Here is a 7,216-nt window from a genome sequence, read left to right as displayed (position 1 = left end):
TAAATAAATATTGATACTTGAAACCATAAAATTGAAAATATTAACAAATCAGTGTAAGCAAGAGGTGCCAACTTCTAATAATTACCAGAAAGTTTCAAAGAAGTGTGGGGTTTTGTTGTTTTTCATCTTCTTCTTAAATTGCCTCGTAAACAATATGTAAATGTGCTAAAACTCCTTTAAAAATGTTTTGCGAGAAGATACTCCAATGCAGAAGATATAGCTAGAATTTATCTCTTGAAAGTATGAATTTCCTATAGCTCAGGGACTATCCTGTCACAGTTTGCAGCAATTTTGCTCCCTTAGACAGGCTTATTTCTGTCTGAATTTTCCAGAAGGTATGACAGCACAACAGAAAAAAAAAAAAAGAATTAGAAGAATAAAGGAGTTGTTTATATAATACCTACTTCTTTCCTAGGAGAAGAGCATGATTGGAGAAGCCATTGTTTCATGGGAATACAATAATTGAAATGATGCAAGATATGAGAAGCCAAGATAAGCAATTTATAGACAATTTATATCCACTATAAGTTTGCATTAAAAAGAAAGAAAGCTAGAACCTAAAACCAGACCTTGTATAAATTTAGAGATGCAAGACTTTGGGTAGAACACAAATGTCTAATGGGGATATTTTAAAGAACTTTCCTGTGTGAAATGAAACATAAACTACCTTCCACATCTCTTTCCCAAAACTTTGTAAGATGCTGCAGAAGTTACTTATGCTTTGTGGATTAGATTTTCAACAAAGCATTTGTCCTTCCTGAAGATCAGTGAAAAAGAAAACATCCCAAACCAAAACAAAAGAAAAACAGAAGCTGCCAGAAGAGCCTACCATATGGAGAGTTTGCCTGAACAAAAGACAGACAAAGAGAATTTGAAATTATGGGAGGAAACAGAGCTTGTCTCAGTATCACATATCAGAAATTTTTAATATTTTTCTAAAATGGGCCTTTCCTCCAACATAAGGTTTTGCCTTTAAAAAAATGTTGAATACTAGCAATTGCTTAAACAGAAAGTACAAGCTACATGCAATGTGATACTTGGGTTATAATTCAATAGATGCTGCGAATGACCAATTGAACACAGAGGAAACAGAAACTGTCATGTGAAGAGAGAGTGTGTACACAGCTGTGCATGGGAATGATTGGCTGTTTTCCTCTAATCTATTGGCAGTCAAAAGATAGGGGTATGCAGGGACTCTAGAAAGAATGCTAAGATGGCAATTTCTCCTTGAGTCTTGAATCAAAATAGTTTGTTTTGCCTAATTTCACTGGGTACAGATAAGAGTCAGCTTGTTAAAACAATTGATTTAAACCTTCAAGAGATCTGAAATAGCCTTGGTCACTGGACTCAGGAGAGTCATTCTAATTGCTGCTTTAAATACTGTTTTGGAAGGTCAAAAGGAGAGGCTGCAGACGGACCCACGTTGGAGGGATAACTTATGCCTGGCAGGCTGCAGGGCTACAAATCCCAGGATAGTGTCAGGGCTGGGGTCGGCTGCAATCTGCTGCCAGCCTGATCCCACACAGCCCACAGGGGCATGTACTCAGGAGAAGGACGAGCAGAACATGGCTGTCTAACAGATGGCACTAAAACCTGCCTCCTCTGGTGAAAGAAAAATCTGCCAAAACCAGGTGTTTCACAGGTTTTTCCTTTCTTTTTTTTTTTTCTCCCTGAATTTCTCTGTGTGAGTCCATTCCAAAAGCTTCAATATGAGCACAGCTGCCTATGAGTTATCTAAGGAAATGAGATTTTTTTTTTAAGTGCAAGACATTTTGCAAACAGCTTTTGAGGACCATCCATACATACCACATACCGAGTGTCCTTTAATCAGGTCATTTTCAGGCACAACATGAGCATGGGAGGAAATTTAGTCTCTTCTTTTCATCTGTTCTAATAGTAAAAAGTAGCTGAACAAAATGAACTCCTTCATTGGTGGAGGCTATGTTAGCAGGCTGAGAATGCTCAGGTTATCTCTATTAATACTGTTGCATGTATGCTTAGCAGACCTTGTTTGCTATCTTAAAGGAAGGGAAGGGGTCTTCTACACAAAGAAGATCCAGAAGTGCATGCTTCTGTTCATTGTGCACCAGTGTAAGATAACAATGGAGAAATGGGGATTAATGAAGATCCAGACAGTGGGAGCACAGGGTGATTCTGCATCTATTTTAAAGCCCCTCTACCTTGTTCCATGGGAAAAGAAACTATAGGTCTCATGTTGAAAATCCAAGAATATAATTGTCTTGAGTTACAATTAAATTTAGGAGGAGGGCACTCTTCCTAAATTTTCCATGCTCCCTTATCTCAAAAAAGCTGTTCTTCCAACCTTTCATTTATTCCATTCCATACCTCTGGCTGGGTGATTTGATTCAGGGAATTTTATGGACAGTTATCTCTCTCCTCAAGTAGACATGAGCATGAAAGTCCTAAAATATAGGCTGGGAATTGGATGAAGCAAGTGAGAAAAATCCCTTTTGGATTTGAAACAGCAAGTCCTTAGTTTGGAGGGTGTTAAAGTTTAGATGTAATGCATCCCCCAAAAACTTGTATATGAGAAAATGCAAGAAAGTTTAGAGGTGAAATGATTGAATTATGATAGCTTTAACATAATCAGTGCATTAATCTCCTAATGAGGATTGTCTGGGTGGTAACTGTAGGCAGGTAGGGTGTGGCTGGAGGAGTTGGGTCATTGGAGGGCATGCTTTTGGGGTATATGTTTTGTTCTTTGTGAGTGGAGCTCTCTCACTCTCTGCTTTCTGGTGCCATGTTCCCTGTTTCCTTTCCTTGCAGGTCTTTTGGTCATAGTGACAAAACACCAAAACTGAGGGTTATGAGCAATTGCCATATAAAATAACATAGAATACTTGTTCTTTTGCCAACTCTTTATTAGATTCTCAATGCTTTGCTAAAATACTTTTTAGTCCAAACAGTCTGATTTCCTATTTCTCTCTTTAGAATGGTAATTAATTGCTATTAATCTAGCAATTAATAGGCACATGGTCATTGTTAGTTCCTATTCCTTTCATTTTGGAGAAGCAGTATGCTGTGGTACAGCAAGTTTTAACTTATTCTAAGTTGAAAGCAAACTGGCTTCTGTGGAGATGACTTAGGCTTATGCAGAGAAAAGCCAGGGAAATGAGCATTTCCAACTCTATGCCACTGTATTCCATTCCACCCTGAAATTTAACTCTGTTTGTATACTGTGGTTTAGTGTGAGACTATTTTGAGGGGAAAATGCTAGAAGAAGATATGGACAAGGAGAAGCTTTTGAGTTCTTTAGAAGGATGGAAAGAACATTGATATAAACTAAGAGAAACCTCAGTTTTAGCCCTAACTTTGCTACTTACTCATTTTGTGAAATAGGTACATCATTTAACTTCTTCAGTATCAGTTTCCAATTCTAAAACAGTAATCATCATAACTAAACTTTGGTAGAGGAGAAACTTCAATGAGATAACAAGTAAAAATTTGTCACTCCATTATTTGTTACTTACTTATAAGTCCATAAATATGTTTTTATTTATTTTAATTAGGTATATATCACAACCGAATGCATTTTGATTCATTGTACACAATTGTAGCCCAACTTTACATTTCTATGGTTATACCTGATGTAGGGTCACACCATATGTGCAGTCATACATGTACCTAGGGTAATGATGTCCATCTCATTCCACCATCTTTCCTGCCCCCATGCACCCTCCCGACCCTCCCTCCCCTTTGCTCAAACTTCCTCCATTTTTCCCATGCCTCCCCCAACCCTGTTATTGATCAGCATCTAATTATTAGAGAGAACATTTAGCCTTTGGTTTTTTGGGATTGGCTTACTTTGCTTAGCATGATATTCTCCAAAGCCCTTTCTAGTTACTGTACTAGGAATTACAAAGCCGAATAAAGTAATATTTCCTAATAAAATCCTATGGTGTAGAAGAAAGAGGACATAAGGCAAATGAAAATTAGAAACCAGAATTGAATTTGAAATGCTAATATACTCACAAAGAAATCATGCCAGTAATGTAAGGCACTAAGTCTTGAAAACAATGCATATGGCAAATATTCTTTTGTCCTTTGAGGAAGGGAGACTGTTGGAGTTTTAAAACTTTTTGCTTTCTCTTAGCTATAAATGAATTGGTGTATTGATAATTTTAATAGTTCATAACCTCCCACTATTCCAAAATGCATCTGTAGAAGCTGAATTCAACGCTGGACTTAGAGGAGGCTTAGGAATGGCGGGAGAAAACTAGACAAAAATCAATCTTTTTTATTATTTTTATCTGTGGGTTCCTTAGAACCCAGTAATATTTAGATAGTACTAAAGCACAGTGTTTTCATTTTGTTCAGGAGACCAATAGTAATTCAGGAACTTCACTCTAGAGTTAAAATATATTCAGCCTGAACAAAAAGGAGAAATTATCATAGTATGATGTGAAGATAAGTACAAACACATACTTAGGTACAGGCTCAATTAATGTAAAAAACCTCCCAACATTCAGTGGCTCTGACAAAACATTAGCCAATCTCTCTTTCTGGAGACATAGACTCCTTCCATTCTGTTACTCCTACATCTCCAAAGGATGATCACAGGCAACCTGGTTCTTCTCTATATTCTGGCCTGATGAACGAGGAAAAACATAATAACTTGAAGGCAAATTTTTTTCTTTGGAGAAAGTGATATGGAATTTCCAAACATAACTTCTGCTCACATTTTTTTAAAATATTTATTTTTTAGGTGTAGATGGACACAACACAATGCCTTTATTTTTATGTGGTGCTGGGGATCGAACCCAGGTCCCACCTATGCTAGGTGAGCACTCTACCGCTGAGCCACAATCCCAGCCCCACCTTTTTTTTTTTTTTTTTAATCAAGGTTATAGTTATAAGGCCAAAAGTAGCTGCAAAGGAATCTGATAAATGTGTGCAGCTAAAACTTTAATATTCTCTAGGAGAAGGGGAAAATGGATCTTGATGGATCACCAGCAACCCACCATACACTAAAAGTTTGTATGTCCACTCTCATTCACATTGCATTCTACAAAAAATCTTAATATTTAAAATGTGTTACTATTAATTCTAATAAAGAGTTATGTAATGAATGTGATGCATTTTTTCCATTTAGGTATTTTTTCCAACTCAAAACACTTTGTAAATAGACTGACAAGGAATACACCAACTTTGGGTTTAGTTAAAAAATGGCATAAAATATTTTGTAACTAATTGGTATTTTAATCCTTTTGATGAATTAATAATTTGCATTTACTACTGGGTGGTAACAGTAGGCAGATGTAGCACGGCTCTTGAGTAAGTGAGTCACTGTGGGTATGGCCGTGGACTATATATGTCTCTGGCCTTTTCTTCCCTGTGTGTTCCCTGCTACCATGAGCTGAGAAGATTTCCTAAGCCACAACTTTCTGTCATGATATTCTGCCTCACCTCAGACCCAGAGCAATAATGTTAGCCATCAATGAACTGAGACCTTTGAAAATATGATCCCCAAATAAACTTTTCCTCCTCTATGTTGTTCTTGTCAGGTATTTTGGTCACAGTGATGAAAAGCTGACTGACACATGGAAACATAGTTACCACACTTTAACTTTTGTTCCTCCATATCTGTGGCCCCTGGCCAGTAATGGGTTGATTTAACTGTTCTCATCTTGTCATTCATAATTTCCAAAGTTCTTAATCATTTCACCTCCACCATAAATGCCACAGTTCGAATATTGTAGCAGGGTTTGCAGATTTAGTCTCGACCTGTATGCAAGTCTTAAAATTAAATAAATGAATAAGAAGGAAATAATTTTCTTAACAAAAACAATCTCCCCTAAAACAAGTTTTTTTATGTGCAGCTGGGCTCTAGAGAAGTTTTGAAACATGAATATACAAGGTAAGGCAAAGAATAAGCTGAACAGAAGAAAGAAGCAAAAAGTAAATAATTTATCTTGCTGGAGAGACTTTAAAAAGTAAGGGATTAGAAAGAAATTCTTTCGAAGTGGAGATCCTGTAAAGCCTTAACCATATGCTTTTTTTTTTTTTTTTTGTCAAAACTAGATTTGTTATGTCACACCTCCATAACTCAGACCTGCAGTGCTTGGGAAAGAGCTTGTTCAGACTTACTCCGTAATGATTTTTCTCAGCACTATTTTTAAATGCATATTTCCTATCTTGGGAAAAAAAATCATGTGTTGTTATGAAGCTGTTTTTTTTTTCTGGGTCAGTGAATAGTTTATTGAAGAAGGAACTATCCTCTAGTGTGCAGTGAGGATTCACATGTCTCCAGATGGTCAGAGTCACCATCATTCTTTAATGCTCCCAGCTATGTATTTTTTTAATTGAGCTGTTACATTACATAGTCCTCTAAATTAATGTACTATCTAGTTGTTTAAAAACTTAATATTTAGGAGGTAGGACACAACAAATTAAAAATTAGATCTTTCCAGGAGAAGGAGATAGAACTAAGGAAAGAGATTCTACTTTTTAGGTAGAAAAATGTGTCTAAGTAATCGAGACTTCCCACCTCTATTTTAATCATTAAATTATTCAGTGTTCATTGCTAAATATATATTTTGTAAAATTCTTTGTCAAGTGATCAAATTTACTTTCTCAGAATTTAAATAAAAATCCATCCATTCTGCTTTGTTGCTGTGACTTAACTTGCCCTCTGTTTATGAAGGCATTAGAAACTTTTCCTAAAAGCTTAGATTCTTTGTTAGGGTAACAAATGATACACTTTCATAAAATAATCAAATCCAGGAATATAAGTTATATTGCCATGATTCTTTTTGGAGTGCATATTTCTCTTAATAGTTATTAAATTTTCAGGGTTATTAATAATTGTGGTCACTTCCTTGCCAGAATAACACTTATCAGGGAAAAATGTCCAGTATATAAATACTGTCAAATGCAGAATCCTCTTTCTCTTGCTGTCTTTAATAAGGCTGTTTCTGAGCTATAACAGGTATATGAATGGTAAAGACTATCCAATAACTAGCAATGTTGACTACTGTGACAGATACTGAATTTCATTCTAATGGCAATAGAGTGTATGAACTCTCAAGTAGGTCTTACTTTCTTGCAAGAATTCCAGTCTGGTGTATAAAATTTTGCTAGTTTGTGTATTAATTCAAAATGTTTACCTCTTAACTGGGATTTACACCGAAATTCTATAGATTCAGTTAGAAAGATTCTTTACTATATATCATTAACAAGAGACAAGATGAATTAT

Source organism: Callospermophilus lateralis, chromosome 2, assembly GCF_048772815.1.
Source record: "Callospermophilus lateralis isolate mCalLat2 chromosome 2, mCalLat2.hap1, whole genome shotgun sequence".
In the NCBI taxonomy this organism is placed as follows: domain Eukaryota; kingdom Metazoa; phylum Chordata; class Mammalia; order Rodentia; family Sciuridae; genus Callospermophilus; species Callospermophilus lateralis.
This window is presented reverse-complemented; position numbering follows the sequence as displayed.